Source organism: Conger conger, chromosome 8 (assembly GCF_963514075.1).
Source record: "Conger conger chromosome 8, fConCon1.1, whole genome shotgun sequence".
NCBI lineage: Eukaryota > Metazoa > Chordata > Actinopteri > Anguilliformes > Congridae > Conger > Conger conger.
Window position 1 is genome coordinate 33,699,179 of NC_083767.1, and position 16,817 is coordinate 33,715,995.

Sequence of the window (16,817 nt, forward strand, 5' to 3'; positions counted from 1 at the left end):
AAATGCAGCCTGAGGAGTGTTGGTGTGGTTGCAGTCTGGCTGAAATTAACATTTTATTTACAAATGCTACAGGTCATTACCCAATCAGTGAATGGGACTGCCTACAAACCCCTTTTTGCGAAGAGACAGATTTTAAACAGCGCAGTTAAAACAGATGTTTATTGCATTGAATATCTTCACTGCATGTGGCGATAGACATGCATTGGCTGCCACATAAAAAGCATATCCAGGAAAAAAATTGGTACATATTCCAGCTGTAGCGGCTATTTCCATTTATTTATTAAATACCAGACATAACATAACATATTGCCGAGATAGAATGGGAACGTCGTGTGGGAGGTACCAGTACATCTTTTATGTCTCACAGAAGCGTAATTATTTGTAAGTTGCATGGGATTTTCTTTTTTTTGGCAGTCCCTTTAATTCCCTGTTTCTTTTCTGTGATTGTGTTGGAGGATAACTAATAATAAACACATGCTCTTTCTGCAATGGACAAAAGCAATTAAAAGCAGCAAATCATTGCTTTTAGCCTATTCATATTTTTTACTAGCGGCAAGACTGATTTACTTCAGATACTGTCGCTATGGTTGAGCATGTTATTTCAGTAACTTCCAACTACATAAGATATTGGTTAATTCATTACATTATTTAGTAAATATTTCTCAAATAAAGATACGCAAAGATATTGAGATGATGAGAGCAAGACTGATTTCCAGAGAGCTTTGTGCTGTATCTATACCTGGCAGAAGTTTCCTGCTTTTACTGAGGCAAATTCTGTTAGAACAAATCGAACAGAACAAGCATTGCATAAAGATTTTGTAAAAGAAAATGTAGGAAGAGAGATGGAGAAAAACTAAACGTTCTCCCTTCCAAATGTAAACTCTGAGAAGTACAATTTAAGTAAATGTAGTGCGTGACTACTGGTTACTACCCACCTCTTCTCCTATATCTTTGGATATCCTCATTTCACCACCACCATCCAGCGGACTAGAAAGCATAAGCTGATGTTAGGCTATATTTAGCTAATATATATTTGCCCCTAAACACATGAACCCTCTGTGTCTAATTTAGTAATGTCCTTGAAATGGAATTAAGAGAATGCAACCTGTTACAATTGATATTGTTATTATGTGTTGCTACCTAACTTTAACCTTGCATCATTGGTTAAAATGAAGTTACCTAAATCTAATAATTTGGTGGAAATGAATGAGAAGATGCTTTAAGCAGCATTGTTAATTAAATACAAATACTATTGACATAAGTATTTATTGATTTTTGCCTTCTTTGCCTATGAAAATAACATCATGCTGGCTACAGAAAAGACACTTTGAGTTTATGGTGCGGCTTGCAATGTTTGTGTACCACCCGTCCGTTGTGGAAGATATCGCTTGTTGTTTGTTTGTTTATTTATTTATTTATCGTTTTGGACACGAGTTCAACAAACCCATGCTTGCCCAATACTGGCCCTGGAGGTGCTTGATGGGGATACTGCTGCTGCTGTCACTGCTCAATCTGTTTACATTTAGGTTAGGGTGTTTTTAAGCCCTGCTCCACCAGAAGCTGTAATTGGTCGGATCATGAAAAGTGACATTGACAAGTGCCATGCCTTTCTGAAAAGTTATTTTGAACTTGAAACACCCAAAACACCCAAAGCAAATAAGACGGAGCGCTCTAAAAAAAGATGCCAGCTGCAGCGCATTTGTTAGAGGTGGCTGCATGGGGCCACATGCGATCTCTCCCTATGGAAAACTATTTAAAAAAGGCTTTGACGCCCGTAAAAGAAGTGTAGGGGACACAGGCCCTTTTTAATACATTTTTAATACTAGTTTTTTTCCACTTCCTGGAAAATGTGTTTTTGCAAGGTTGTCATCATGTACCATTGGGCATGTATGTCATTAAAAGATCTGCTAATCAATATCCTTTTCACACAGCACATTCTCATTTGACATCCCCTTCCTCATTTCACATCAGTCAAATCAACTCCCTGTCCTTCAAAAATTCCTCTGAAAGATCTGTTTAACTTGTGTATACATCAAGCTAGTGCTACTCTAACTTCTGTTTCAGCTTGTGTTTAAACTGGTTTCAGATGCTGTCTGTGTAGCACAAACGTGTAGTTCCTATTTCAGAAGTTGAGGGTTTTTCAGGGCAAAAGCCGTCTTTAATTCCTTTAAATGACACACTGGCCACCTTATTTTATGCACTTCATTCAATGCAAAAATGTATTTAAAAAATGTTTTTCCCTAGGGCCAGGTGATCGAAGGATTGTCCTGTTGGGCAAGACAGGAGTTGGGAAGAGCAGTGCAGGCAACAGCATTCTGGAAAATACTCTGTTCACAACATCATGTCTTCCAAACTCTGATACATCTAAATGTGAGATTGGAAAAAAGATTGCCAATGGGAGGGAAATCACTTTGATTGACACACTAAGAAATCTAATGAACAGCTGAAACCTGAAATAATAAAATGCATTGTAGAGTGTTCCCCTGGACCTCACGCTTTTCTTATAGTCCTGCCTGTGGGGAGGTATACACCAGAGGAGAAGAATGTAGTGGAAGAGATTCTGAAAATGTTTGGGGAGAAGGCTCTGAAGTATGCTGTTGTCCTGTTTACCCATGGAGACCAGCTTGAAGGCAACATGACCATCCAGGAGTTTGTGAATGAAAATCACCACCTGAAAAAACTTGTCAAAAAGTGTGGAGACCGGCTTCATGTCATTGATAACAAATACTGGAATAATCCCACTGTAGGCCATGATGATAGAAACAATTCTGTTCAAATCAATAAGCTGTTGGATACAATTGATGAGATGGTGACAAATAGCAAAGATGGTGACCACTACTCCAACGCAGATCTCCAGGCTGTAGAACAAGCCATTCAACAGGAAATGAAAAATGGAGAAACAAGAGAAAATGCAAAACTTAAAATACAAAGGTTTTTAATCCAGTCAGCAGGTGTGTCAACAGGGGCTCTGTTGGGTGCATTACTTGGTGTCGTTGCATGCGGGGGCATAGTTCTGGCATTACTTTCAGCTCTTATAAAAACAGCAGCTTCTTCAGCTGGCTCTGCAGTGGTGGCTGGAGCAGAATTAGCTGCAGTATCATCCACAGGGATGGCATTGGGAATTACAGCAGGAGTATTTGGTGGAGCAGTGGTCTGTGCTGGTGCAGTTAGAGGGGGAATAGTTGGGGCAGAAGCTGCAAAGGAAGCAAAGACTATGAAAGAAGCTGCAAGTAGAGCTGCATATGCCATAAAAGACGACGCAGAAGCTCTTAAAAATATCATAGATATAAAACGAGGAAAGATGATTTACAAAAATATTCAGGCAAATGAGAAATTATAATACCTCAGTGATGACAATGACCAGGATTCAATCAACATTTGTCCTGATTAACTAACTTTCTTGCTAAAAGCAAGAAATCATTACATGTATATGTTCAGTTGTACAATATGTACATCTGTTCAGTTGTATTTGATTTGTCCAAATGCCCATTGTCTCATTAAAGCAAAGCATTAGAATAGCAGACTCAGTTGGCAAATTTAAAAAGCAGATCAAAACTTTCCTTTTTAATTTGGCTTTTAAGTAATATGTTACTCATTGTAATATCTTTATTTTTTACTTATTTTTACCTATTACTTAATGACTCTTTCATACCGTTTTATTTACTATACTATTTTATTTGTTTTACTTATTTTATTTACTGATTTGACTGATTTTTATACTATTTTATTATTTAATTTGTCAGATGGGTCATTTCAATATACATTGTATTCTTTTTCTATTTTATTCTCCCTGTTTTTATGTTTTCATTTAAATGTTTGTATTTTTCCTGTTTATCAATAAGCTGCAGTCTGCATGAAAGGTGCTATACAAATAAAGCTATTATTATTATTATTATTATTATTATTATTATTATTATTATTATTATTATTATTATTATTATTATTATTATTATTATTATTAAAGTGATAATGAAAATGGTGGCACGGATGGTGCAGTGGGTAGCACTGCCGCCTCACAGCAAGGAGGTCCTGGGTTTGAATCCCCGTTGGCCGGGGCCTCTCTGTGTGGAGTGTGCATGTTCTCCCCGTGTTGCGTGCGTTTCCTCCGGGTCCTCTGGTTTCCTCCCACAGTCCAAAGAAATGCACGTTCGGCTGATTTGAGAGTCTAACTTTTTATACACATTTATTGAGCAATTTAATGACTGTATCTATTAGCATGTTAGAAAATCCATTAAATGGATTTTTTTATGGTCCCTTAAATGCACACTTTTCTACTTTCCACTAATCAAAACTTCCAGACGTATTTTGGAAATAAATATGTGAAATATGTATTTCGGTATAGGGTATTTGTTGATTCAATTTGTAGTTCTCATTGTGAATTGCTTATTGAATAGAACAATCACACCTGATTCATTTGGAGTCCTACCCTGATGAATTTCAATTTCATCTTTGGAATGATTTTGTTCAAGATGGAGCCAGTAAGGAATACAAAAGTAGGTGAAAGAGGAGGACAAAGGGCTGGACATTGGGAATAGAATATGTGGTGCCATTCAATTTAGAGAATGGATGCCGGATGCCTGGATATCAGCTGATGACTGCCTGGGATGAGTCAGGCATGCACAGAGGTTCTTTTCCCCAGTGTACAGCTAGAGGAATCGTCTGATGTGATGTTGACAAGGACATGAGGCCAAATGTAGACAGGTAGACAAAAACCAGCATTACTCTACCTGTTACTTCTAATTTTTTTTTCACTGTAAACAACATCCATGTTTGTCAATAAAACCTTTACTGCAGCATTTCTATGACTTGTCCCTGTTGCATATACTGTGGTACATTCCAAACAGTAAAGATTGCAGATGCCATTCTCCTTTGGAATGGAAAGTTTGTAAAGAAAAAAAAAATATTGCCACTCTATGAATCAAAGAACAAAGTAATACTTTAATTACAAAATGTTAAAATGAGAACATATACTGATTTTTGGTTGTGGATCTACATTCTGTTTTCTTCAACTACTTTTCTTGCCTTGCCCTTTTGTATCTCGTATTTCTAATCTTCTGGATTCTGACCTTGGATTGTGTAACTACAGGAAGTACTTCTGACTTGGTGGCAGCGTGGACATGTACTAGACACTTGTAGCAAAGAGCTTAGAAGAGAGAAAGGTTAGGGCAAGGTTCCAGCAAAATTAATCGAAGAGGATGTCATCAGATGCCGTGAGCTATATGCAGCACTCGGCTGCATTATTAGACTGTTTCTCTGTTTAAGCTGCTTTTTCTTAGCCTTAGTGACATTCATTGTTCTATGAAGGACAACAGAGTTTTGCGCCCAAAGTTTATTAATGCTTGTACATGCAGCACAATGCATATTGGCAATATTCATTATAAAACCAATGCTCTTCATCATACAGTGCAGCTCTTGCGAAGTTGATATTGTATACATTACATTACATTACATTATTGGCATTTGGCAGATGCTCTTATCCAGAGCGACGTACAACAAAGTGCATGCCCATAACCAGGGCTAAGTGTGCTGAAAGACCCTAGAGGGAAGTACAATTTCAATTGCTACCCGTACAACAAAGATAAGGACCAGGGCCTATTTTTATTTAAACAACAAATAAACAAACAACAAAGCAAAAGTGACCAAACTTAACTGTGTAAATACTGCTTACCTAGCCAACTAAAAATACCGAAACACTACGTAAATCACAAAGACAACAATTAAGGATCACAGGGAGGTAGGGAGGGATGGGGAGAGGTGCTGCTTGAAGAGGTGCGTCTTCAGTTTGCGCTTGAAGGTGGGGAGAGATTGTACAGTTCAGACCTCAACGGGGAGTTCGTTCCACCACCATGGAGCCAGAACAGACAGTAGTCATGAGCGTGAGGTGGAGGTTCGGAGAGGGGGAGGTGCCAAGCGGCCTGAGGTAAGCTGGGGAAGACCCCTTAACTGCTTGGAAGGCTAGCACCAATGTTTTGAATTTGATGCCATTGACAGGCAGCCAGTGGAGGGAAGTAAGCAGGGGGGTGACGTGTGAGTATTTGAGAAGGTTGAAGACCAGACGAGCTGCTGCATTCTGGATAAGTTGGAGGGGTCTGATGGCGGATGCTGGGAGGCCAGCCAAGAGGGAATTGCAGTAGTCCAGGCGGGACAGAACCATCGCTTGGACCAGGAGCTGGGTCGAGTAGGGGGTGAGAAAGGGGCGGATTCTCCGTATGTTGTATAGGAAGAACCTGCATGACCGGGTCACCGCCGCAATGTTCTCGGAAAGGGACAGTCTGCTGTCCATCACCACGCCGAGGTTCCTTGCACTGGGTGATGGAGAGATCCAGGTGGGGAGAGGTATTAGCAGGGATGAATACAATTTCAGTCTTGCCTGGGTTGAGCTTTAGATAGTGGTTATCCATCCAGCTCTGGATGTCACTCAGGCAAGCAGAGATACGGGCAGAAACCTGTGTATCAGATGGTGGGAACGAGATGAAGAGTTGGGTATCATCCGCATAGCAGTGGTAGGATAGCCCATGTGCAGTGATCACAGGGCCAAGGGAACGAGTGTAAAGAGAAAAAAGAAGCGGGCCTGGGACTGAACCCTGGGGAACTCCTGTGGCAAGGGGCCGAGGTGTCGATACCGTACCAGCCCAGGCAACCTGGAAGGAGCGACCAAAGAGGTAGGACTCAATCCAGTCCAGGGCTGTGCCACAGATGCCCATTGCTGACAGGGCGGACAGGAGGACGGAGTGATCCACAGTGTCGAAGGCAGCAGAGAGATCTAGAAGAATGAGGACAGAGGAGAGGGAGGCTGCTCGTGCGGCATGGAGCGACTCACTGACGGAGAGGAGCGCGGTCTCTGTCGAGTGGCCCGATCTGAAGCCAGACTGATGGGGGTCTAGCAGGTTGTTGTTAGAAAAGAAAGAAGAAAGTTGAGTAGAAGCAGCTCGTTCTATGGTTTTAGAAAGAAAAGGAAGAAGAGATGGAAGAAGGAAGAAGAGACTACTGGCGGTAGTTCAGGATGATGGAGGGATCCAGGGTAGGCTTTTTTAGCAATGGAGTGATGTGGGCCCTCTTGAAGGATGCTGGAAAACAGCCAAAAGACAGAGAGGAGTTGACAAGGGAGGTGACAAATGGGAGAATGTCTGGTGTGATAGTCTGGAGAAGAGAAGAGGGGATAGGGTCAAGGGCACAGGTTGTAGGGCGGTGGGAGAGGAGGAGTTGAGAAACACCAGAGTCTGTAAGTGGGGAGAAAGTGGAAAAGGCGGTAGCCAGCATATAAATTTAGACCAGTGATCATACTGATAGTCTGGCAACATTCACTAACATAACAGTCAAAGATTCAATGATCGGAGTCTTCTATCATATTGTAGAATAGGAAAAAACTGCTAAATGGTTAGCTAGCTGAGTGTTTCTGTAACTAGCTGATATAAAATGAATAGTTTTCACCATACAGTATTTTTCACTTATTGCACTTATTGGAGGCGGTGGGAGGTGTTGGAGGAAGCAGGGAGGAGTTGGAGGATCTGGGTTGGTGCCCTCCCCAGATCAGTTGATGTCCTCCCCTCCGCCAAACCCCTCTCTGTCCTACAGGTGATAATGTTGTTGTGAAAAAATATATATGAATAATTCCAGCAATGATCTGCAATGGTTGACAAGAATACCAGGAGGCACAGTCATCCATGTCACCATTTTGAAAGTTTGTCTGTAATAGGCTTGTGGACATTTTTAGCAGGTTGGGAACGAGTCTTTGCCCCAAGTGAAGGAGTTCAAGTGAGCGTGAGATCGACAGGCGGATCGGTGCAGCGTCAGCAGTAATGCGTGCGTTGCACCGGACCGTCGTGGTGAAGAGGGAGCTGAGCCGGGAGGCGAAGCTCTCGATTTACTGGTCGATCTACGTCCCAACCCTTACCTATGGTCACAAGCTTTGGGTAGTGACCGAAAGAACGAGATCGCGTATACAAGCGGCCAAAATGATCGCACCCAACAACGGGAGTGTTCTGCTTTATCTCCGCACATATGCCTATATGATGTAAGCTGTGGCAGAGCACTCACCCCTCCCTTACATTTTTGCTGGTTATCTGTCACAAGCACAATTCATTATTTTAAGCAGTTTTCTCACTATATGCATTGTACATATCTAGATACATTGTACTAGATTATATTTTTCTCCCACACATGGTAGTCTAATGAACAACAGGATGCGGTTTCAGATAGAGGTTTTTAATTCCGAGAACAGCAAGAGTTCTGAGAATGCTTGCATAATCTCACACTGCCTTGTGGTTACCCTGTTTTGGATGTCTTGATATGCACAATTGCTTAGTGACTCAGAACTCTTCATGCAGTCTACAAAGTTTTCCTGCTATACCGTGCACAAATAAAATGAGATTAACCAATATCTTAACTAGCAAAATAATTGGTTATTAAATAAGAATAATTGTCTCCTGCAACTACAAATATTCATAAGTTTGTTCTGTGCGATAATTGTCATTTCACAAATAATGATGTACATGATCAGTTTTGCGTTTTATTGTGGTTTTACGATGGTTAAAGTTAGAAATTGGGTTGGGAAATGTAAGGGCAACCTGAAACTCTGTACCAAGGCGGACCCCAAAGTAATTTTTTAAAATACATTTCATACAGTCTATCTCCAGTGAGCTGGCCATGTGTAAGATCTGTAATTGGCTATGGAAATATTTATTGGCTCGTAAAAACATAACGCTTATGATACGGCTATTTCTTCAACAGAGGTTGTTGACTTTCATGATGGCCGAAAAGCTTGTCCCGATTTTCTTCACTCCCCCTCGTTCGCTCCTTTGCTCCACATACTTCTGCTGGTTTGGAATCGTGGTAATAGGGGAGAGGAGTAAAGGAGGGTGGAGTGAAAAATAATGTTTGATATCTCGGATGATGGTAAGTGGTCCGCATTCATATTTTTCCAAAGCGCGCTACAATTGTTGCTTCTGATTTAACCATTTGTCGTGAGCCACGGACCCCTTGCCGAGCTCAGACCTCACGTTCCCACGAGCAGTACCTCACAATGAGGTGTCTCGGGGACGAACTCAAGTACTCCGAACGTCCTGGAGCCCTGGTAAGTTCTACTGAACTTCCAGCCCAGTCTCGAAGTGAAGGGTGTGATGCAAAGCTGGTATTCGATGTCCTGTATTCAATGTATTCCTCTAAAGAATCAATCAAATCAATCAAATAATCAATCAAAAGAAGAGAGTTATACAGATTACAGTGTACATATCATCTTTTGCAGTTTGCTGATCACATGCAAGTTACATATACCCCTTTAGCTCTTTCTAATTTACCTTTCCACCTATGATGTTTAAAAATCAAGGTACACCCCTCAAATATCCATCATCCTCTTTGGCCTTTACCTTACCTTATAGCTCCCCCTTCTGGACGTTTAAAAGAAACTATTTCTAGAATATTATATTTATCTAACTATGATAACTTCTCTACATTTTTCTACTTTATATAGTACCTTAATGAGAAATAAAAGACATTAAAATAAAAGGAAACTTATAATGTGTTACTTTTCCTACTTCTACAAGTAATATAGATTATAATTACCACTCCAGCTTGGTTATAGTTGTTCTGCGTGGCTCTTTCTTCAACAGCTCGTAGATATCTTCTGAAGCCAAATTCTAAGATCCTACTCTAAGGTCTAAAAGCTTATTCCTTATATATCTTTTTTGCATACAAAAGTGTACCATTTTGATAAGAAATGTCCCCAATATTTCAAGCGGGAAGACATTTATCTCTTATGTAACTTGTTTTTTAATGATCATATTAATTATTTCTGTTTTTCCAATTGTCATTTTCTCATACCTCAAAAGAAATTTCCCCAATATTTTATTTCATGTGCCACTCCGGTTTGGGAATTTCCACCTTCTTAATATACGAGTGGAAAAACACTAGCTCTTATGTAATTTTTAATGAACCTATTCATCACTGGTGTCTGTTTCAATTTCATAGTCTCTCCTTGACTTCCTCCAAACTTTGATCTCATGCAAGCCAGAAGTTAATGCCGGCCACCATCTCAATACACTCTTCAGGTGCCCCTTTTTGTGGCACCTTAAGGGATCTACAAAGGACATCCAGCCAATAGCTGAGTGTAATTCATCATTTAACTCCTCCATTGTTAGTCCTTTGAATCTATCCGATAAATTATTTGTGCTATAATCAGGAAGGCCCTTGAAGCCTCTTAATATTCTTTCGGTATTGACATCCCTTCCGTTTTCCTTATTTTTTTTCTTTAGCCAGGCATTGTGCCCCTCCCCTGTAGGGTTGGGGTATTCTCAGTCAGAACTTTAACCTTGCTCCTTAAAACCCTGAATCTAAGTCCCCCGACTTCAGACTCCTCTACTGACAAGTATGGCTGCTCATTATCTCTGAATCACATATTTTTCTTCTTACGGGCGTTCTTACTACCACCTCGATGGCGTGTGCGAGGGGTTAACAATGCATTCCTTCTTAACCCATCCCCCGTCAATCTCTCATTAGGGGGGCCTAGGGCCGGGTCCTCGACACATTCACACACACACACACCAACTGTGATTGGCTGCCATGAAAGGCATCAATCAGCTCATCAGGAGTAATTGGGGGTTCGGTGTCTTAACGAGGTAGATATGCTAGGAGATAACTATTGCACTTAATGCTTGTAGCTACTAGTTTTCTTAACAGTAAGACAAATCAGACTGTTCAATGATGCTGGTATGAACCAATGCATATGCATGGTCGGTGTAATGATTATTGCTTGTTTAATACATTAAGACATATGTCTTCATATTTGTTTTATTTTGATATTTATTGGCCAAGAGAGAAATTGTTGCAAAATATTGCACCAAGTTAGCTCACAAACTTGTAAACAATGCAACTTTCATGACGAATGAGACAACTTCCAGATCAGCTTTGGTTTTTGTGTGTGCAGTCTCATTCCTTCCGCTTTTGATAAAAACTTGGTACGATGCGATACATTTCAGCATATAGTGACAAGGTAATGGTGCTCCCCTGTGACAGTGTGGTGGAGAAGCGGTTTCTAACAAGAGATTTCGGACCGTGCAGGCTTATACAGTTCAGCCAAACTACTGTAATAGTTCAGGTGCTGTTCAGAATATCGTGAACTAACACAGGGAAGTTGTGTAGTTATTCATTGTTTTTGCTATAGCCTAATTATTGGTCCACTTCACGTAAATAAAAGGGTCTTAGTTTCTGGGATAGTCAATAAGCAACCATAATCATAAACCACATTCACAACCATTGAACGGACGTTAACTTCTGGTGGAAGTGATTACTTCCTCGTGTTCTGTTCTGAGTCTACGTTACTAAACTAATGTTAAATATCCTCCATTTTTATTTATTTTATCTGTATCTGTATCTGGACTTAACCCGGAAGTTGACAGGGTTTCGCCTTGGGAGTTATTTGATCAGTCCAAACGCTTTGTATGGTGACTTTTCACTGTCAACTTTACAAATAATTGTCTGTCATTTCTATTAGAATCAGGTGAATTTGTTGAGAAGTTTTAAATTGTAGAAAAAAAGAAGAAAAGGCCAAAAAAAAACCCAGAATAGCAAGAACATATGGGAGTCACAGGGTGAAAGGCATATAGGCTAGAACTGGCACAGAACAAGAGAGAATTTTAGTTTTAGTAATATTTTATTGATTTTCATTGTATTTACTTTAGTCTACAAAGTGTTTGTTGACAAAGTAGATTTAGTCAATGGAAACGAATAATCTTCATCTAATACCAACATTATTTCACTGGAGTGTCCATACTTAATATTGTATACCAACCATCCTCAATACACAGATGATGCTAGATTCATTGTCATGTCTTCCAAGAGTCTACTTACAGTGGGAGCAATAATTATTTGATCCCTTGCTGATTTTGTAGGTTTGCCCACTTACAAAGAATGGAACTGTGTAGAATTTTAATCATAGGTACATTTTAACATTGAGAGACAGAATATCACAAAATAATAATAATATATTTTCACATGATTGTAAGGCGGAAATGATTAACATCTGGCATTATCACTCAGGGCGCTGGTCAGCTTGCTGGGTTCCTCTGGTATGGTGGAATGTGTGGCTGTAAAGTAATTTAACCCCAGGAGCATGCACCATTAACCCCCACCATCTCCGCACCCATACGGGCAGGAGCCTGTGGGGGAAGATTCAGGCCTCCAGCCGTAAAACGCGTTACGACGGGGCAACAGCACGGGAAGGTTTCAGAGGGCACGGCCTGTTGGGCCCATTATTCCCTTCGACCCTCCTTTCTTACTCCCTCCCTCTCAGATCTCCCTCTTGCTCAGTCACTAAATGATGTGTACAGCACTGGATGTTTCACGACAAAGTCAGTTTAGATAATATTCATGTTTGGTATTATTCTGATTGTTTCAGTGCGACTGGTGCAATGGTTTTATTTCTGCAACAGCAAACCCTGGACATCATAACCAACCAGGAACCAGGGAGAAACTGTGTGGAGCTCTGCCCCAGTGAAAGCCATGTGCCTCAACCCCCCTGCGTTTCCTGGGGAGGCGTGGCTCCAAATTCCAGATGGGTGACCCATTTTTAGGGTTAACATCAAAGGCCAGATTTTGGATTTAAGGACAGTAAACTAAGCAATCTGGGAGAATGCAATCAGCCTCCCGTGCACACAGTGCACGTAATTTCTATGTACAGGGTGTCTGTAGCCAGACTCCCGTATGTAGCTTTTATTACCAGGTATGACTTTTAAGACTCCGTAATTTGGTTTCCTTCTAATGTTTTTATATTGAATTTGGAACTAGTGTGTAATTAGGTATGTAACCTGCCTGGTAAAATAAATTGTTAAACTGTTTGTTAAATTGTTTGGTTTTCCTTACTGACACTTAATGTTATACAGGGAATGCTTGGTTTACCCCCTCAAACTGGTCTAGGGAGAATGATTATTTCCACTTACTGTATCACGGCGTATAGCACCCGTAGACCTATGTTGGTAAATCCCTTGCCTCCGCATGGTAGTTCATTCATGTCGAGCACAGCCGTAGCTATGTTGGTCTGCTTGGGTCCCAAGGCTGTAAACAGATATGCCCGAGCTATTCCTGCGACCTCTGTAATGACTACAGATAGCTCGCCAGTTTGTGAGACGTGCACATAACGCGCGATGTGACATGCGGTGGTACCAGCAGAGGATTGTTCAGCGAGTTCTTCTCAGTACAGGATTCCTATAGCGATCAAGTCAAAATTATAAATAAGACATCCACTAAATGTGGACAACTAATCTAAATTATTATTAAAATGGAGTCAGATAAACGACGGTGAATATATTGGCCCTATTGTGGAGATTCTTGGTCAGCCAGGACCAGTAAAGAGTGGAAGGCAGAGTGGTACTCCTGTCTTTGTATCGTGGTTTATTTATTGGCAGATATTTAGGGGCCACTAATTTTTAACCGTATTAGTATTCTTTCAGCAACACCAGAAGGACAAGCACGCTGATACCTTCAGCCCTCGCTAAATTCCATCGTTGGGTTAGCGTGGGGTTTTACATGATCCATAGACCAATAGGACTTAATACTTGGTGGAGAAACCTTTGTTGGCAAGCACAGAGGTCAGACGTTTGTTGTAGTTTTTCACCAGGTTTGCACAGATCTTGGGAGGGATTTTGGTCCACTCCTCTTTGCAGATCCTCTCGAAATCCTTAAGGTTCCGAGGCTGTCGCTTGGCAACTCGAAGCTTCAGCTCCCTCCACAGATTTTCGATGGGATTTTGGTGTGGAGACTGGCTAGACCACTCCAGGACCTTAATATGCTTCTTTTTGAGCCACTCCTTTGTTGCCTTGGCCGTATGTTTTGGGTCATTGTCATGTTGGAAGACCCATCCACAACCCATTTTCAGTGCTCTCACTGAGGGAAGGAGGTTGTCGCCCAAAATTTCCTGGTACATGGCCCCATTTATCCTTCCCTCAATACGGTGAAGTCGTCCTGTCCCCTTAGCTGAGAAACACCCCCAAAGCATAAAGTTTCCACCTCCATGCTTCACAGTGGGGATGGTGTTCTTGGGGTTGTACTCAGCATTTCTCTTCCTCCAAACACGGCGAGTCAAGTTGATGCCAAATAGCTCTATTTTGGTCTCATCTGACCACATCACCTTCTCCCAAGCCTCCTCTGGATCATCCAGGTGTTCTTTGGCAAACTTCAGATGGGCCTGTACATGTGCCTTCTTCAGCAGAGGAACCTTGCGCGCGCAGCAGGATTTTAATCCTTCACGGTGTAGTGTGTTACTGATGGTTCTCTTCGTGACTGTGGTCCCAACTGCCTTCAAGTCATTAAAAAGCTCCTCCTGTGTAGTATTGGGCTGATCCCTGGCCTTTCTCATGATCATTGATATCCCAGGAGGCAAGATCTTTTGTGTTTCTTACATTTTCTAATAATTGCTCCAACAGTTGTTAACTTCTCACCAAGCTGCTTGCTTATTGTAGCCCATCCCAGCCTTGTGCAGGTCTACAATTTTGTCCCTGATGTCATTAGACAGCTCTTTTGTCTTGGCCATGGTGGAAACGTTGGAATCTGATTGATTGTGTGGACAGGTGTCTTTTATACAGCTACATAACGATGTAACGAGTTGACACAAGTGTTTTGGGTCATGAGTTGAGATTAGGAGTGCTTCTTAATGGAAAACTAACTGGTCTGTGGGAGCCAGAATTATTGCTGATTGGGTAGGGGATCAAATACTTATTCCATGCAAAAATACGATAATAAATTTATAAAATGTATATGATGTTGTTATTGTGGATTATTTTGTGATATTCTGTCTCTCAATATTAAAATGTACCTATGATTAAAATTCTACACAGTTCCATTCTTTGTAAGTGGGCAAACCTACAAAATCAGCAAGGGATCACAAATAATTATTGCTCCCACTGTATGCTCAGTATGTAAAAAGGCTTAATGTAATATTGAAAGGCACATGCTCATAAATCTATTCCAGTATGGAAGTAAAATGGCCAATTTTGGAAGTCTCTTCAGATAGGCCTAGTATTTATTTTAAAATCATTGCCCACATATCTGCGAATCCTATATGAAATACATAAAAAAGAACAATAAAAACAATCTATCCATTCTCTGAATACTATTGAAAATGATCGGTTATCAGTCCTTTCTCTGAATACTATTGACATTGATAGACCAAAATAATGAACATTGTGCATATTTAATTTAACAGTATTTAAGTATTTATAACAGGCATTTGTTTTGAATGTTTCATTATATCACGGTGAACTGCCTCTAAAAAAGTTGCCCCTGGTTCCTCTTATGAACCCCCATCTTCAGTTCAGACCATAGGTTTTTGATTGGATTTAAGTTTGGAGATTGACCCCGTGTTGTTTGAAAGTAGGGGAGAGTGAGTACTGTATTATCTGTATCTGTTCAACCAACTATATTATCTCTATCCGTATCTTTACTCGTAAGTGGGCGGGGTTTGGCCTCAGCAGCTGTTTGATCAGTCCCAACACAGAATACAGTCAGCTCCAGAATTACTGGAACCCTTTAAAAAAAATTCAGAAAAATTGCTGCATACAATAAACACCGGAAATAATTGTATGCTCAATAATTTTCTTTTTTAAACGTACCAAAGGTCCTGCAATTAAATATGTGGTATTTTAGTGGCTTCAATTTATGCTAATCACAAATTTTGTGAACTCGCCTTTGATGTACGATTACTTGGTATTTATCAACATACACATGTGGATATGGAAAAAATCTGTGTCTACCCATGTTTGATAAATCCGGTGGAATTTGTAGGATCTTGTGACTCTGAGAGCGACAATTAACTAATTATTGGACAATAAAAGAGGCCTGGGATTTTCAGTTAAGACAGTTTGTATTTGGAAGATGCTTGGATGCACTACAGCCTGGGTTGAGTTTTGGGCGAGTATTTTCTGATTTCTCTGTTTTGGGTTGCCAGTTTTGCCTTGACGCCCTGTGGGCTCACCACCTCCAGGGGTCGGCATCAGAGTCAGGTGCTTTGCCCAACGAGCGGTGGGCAAAAGCGGGGATCTGGGCGTGCTGATCACTGGGCGGCATCGTGGAGACTTCATAGTTCTGCTGGGTGACGTCAACGCTCACGTGGGCAACAACGGGGAAACCTGGAAGGGGGTGATTGGGAGGAATGGCCTGCCACCCAAGTGGTGTCTTGTTATTGGACTTCTGTGCTGGTCATGGATTGTCCATAACGAACACCATGTTCGAGCATAGGGTAGCTCATAAGTGTACTTGGTACCAGAGCACCTTAGGCCAAAGATCGATGATCGACTTTGTGGTCGCATCATCAGACCTGCGGCTGTATGTCTTGGACACTTGGGTGAAGAGAGGAGCAGAGCTGTCAACTGATCACCACTTGGTGGTGAGTTGGAACAAGTGGCCGGGGAGGCTGCCGGACAGACCCGGTAAACCCAAACGTGTAGTGAGGGTGAACTGGGAACATCTGGTGGAGGCCCCCGTCTGCAAGGTCTTCAACTCCCACCTCCGGAAGAACTTCTTGTGGATCCCGGGGGAGGATGGGGACATGGAGTCCGAGTGGGCCATGTTCAAAGCCTCCATTGCAGAGGTGGCAAGCAGGAGCTGTGGCCAGAAGGTCATCGGTGCCTGTCGGGGCGGCAACCCAAGAGGGAGGCCGTCAAACTGAAGAAGGAGGCCTTTCGGGCTTGGCTGGCCCGGGGGTCCCCTGAAGCAGCAGACAGGTACCAGGGGGCCAGAATGGCTGCGGCTTCGGCAGTCACTAACGCAAAAACCCAGGTATGGGAGGAGTTTGGGGAGGCTATGGAGAATGACTTTCAGTTGGCCTCGAG

The 16,817-nt window shown here is 41.5% G+C and overlaps 1 pseudogene; it reads left to right on the forward strand.

Moving 5' to 3' along the window:
* Window positions 1-319: 319 nt before the first annotated feature.
* On the forward strand, window positions 320-16,751 carry LOC133134450 (GTPase IMAP family member 7-like; annotated as a pseudogene).
* Window positions 16,752-16,817: the final 66 nt, after the last annotated feature.